The sequence below is a fragment of the Kryptolebias marmoratus genome, linkage group LG15, assembly GCF_001649575.2.
Source record: "Kryptolebias marmoratus isolate JLee-2015 linkage group LG15, ASM164957v2, whole genome shotgun sequence".
NCBI classification, from domain to species: domain Eukaryota; kingdom Metazoa; phylum Chordata; class Actinopteri; order Cyprinodontiformes; family Rivulidae; genus Kryptolebias; species Kryptolebias marmoratus.
Window position 1 is genome coordinate 28,060,005 of NC_051444.1, and position 1,142 is coordinate 28,061,146.

At 45.1% G+C, this 1,142-nt stretch overlaps 1 protein-coding gene across 2 annotated transcripts in view; it reads right to left on the bottom strand.

Moving 5' to 3' along the window:
* Positions 1-709, bottom strand: part of samd4a (sterile alpha motif domain containing 4A) — a 57,288-nt gene extending 56,579 nt beyond the window's left edge. Inside the window, exon 1 of one of the 2 annotated variants that reach the window (XM_025008172.2) lies at positions 128-709. The gene's annotated coding sequence lies outside the window, so the exon portion shown is untranslated. The remainder of the gene's footprint in view (positions 1-127) is intronic. The other variant, XM_017426767.3, reaches the window with a different exon arrangement.
* Between the last annotated feature and the right edge of the window lie 433 nt (positions 710-1,142).

A 1,142-nucleotide genomic window follows, 5' to 3' on the forward strand; every position in this document is an offset into this window, starting at 1 on the left:
TTTTTTTTTTTTTTTTTTAAGAAATACGGACTGGTTCGAGCTCGAAGGGTAAAAAGCAGAGCGGGCTGAACGAACACTCCTAGCTAGTCGCCTGGATACTGGGAGGAAAACAGATGAAGGTTCGTACCTGCTGGCGCAGTCCGCATCGTTGGCTTCGTGTCTGGACCAGCTTCCGGCTCACGTTTGGGTTGTTTTTTGAAATTATTATTATTATTTATATATTTAAGGGGAGCGGCGCCCTTTCACTCCGGGTCTGTGGGACTCACCATCCTGACTAACTTTGTGCCTCTGCTTCCCTTCAACACAGACTCTTCTGCTCTGGGAACCACTTCGGTCAGGACCGGCGGAACTTCCGGCTCTCCCGTTTCAAAATAAAAGCTACCAAAGAAATGAGCGCTTTTACGGTTAAAAGGGCGAGCCTTTCTTCATTGCGTGTCGCCCGCCGCCTCTCGTGCTCGGTGCGTGGTGTGAATGGCTCTCAGCTACCACCACGCCAAATTTTAGGTTAATATCTGCAAAACTCACAGAGTTATAGCCATTTCTGTGTTGACCGGGGTCGATTAGCTGCGACTTCGTTGTAGTCTTTTTTTGTGTTTGCCATGGTCAGCTGGTTGTGGCAGCCATCTTGTATCAGGTTAACTTCAAATATTTTAGGGTATTTGTCCTCCATGAGTCCTCTCTGTAGGTTTCATTAAACCTTGTCCAGTGGTTCATGGGATGTTTTAGCAGCAGGCAGACACAACCAAAAACATTAGCACACAATTAGTGCTTTTACAAAAAAAAAAAAAAAATCAGGGGTCTGCAAGCTGCAGCTCCAGGGGCCCCATGTGGCCCTTCAGCCTCTCTGAAGAGGCAAAAAGTAAGACAAACCCGTTTGTGTCTAAACCTGCAACAGAAAAGCGCAGTTTCAGCAATTTTCCTGTCCATCCTGCAGCAGAATGGTTCAAGTAATGATACGAGTAGCTTGTGCTCCTTTTGTGCACATTTCCTTTTTTAAAACAAAAAAAAACAATGATCAGCAGACATGAGTATATCTAAACTCAGCGTGTTCACAGCCTCCCATCATCGCAGCACCACAATGAGCTAAGTGTTGATTAAAACGGGTTTAAAAAAAAGAAAAGATTCTGTTTTTACTGTCGAGC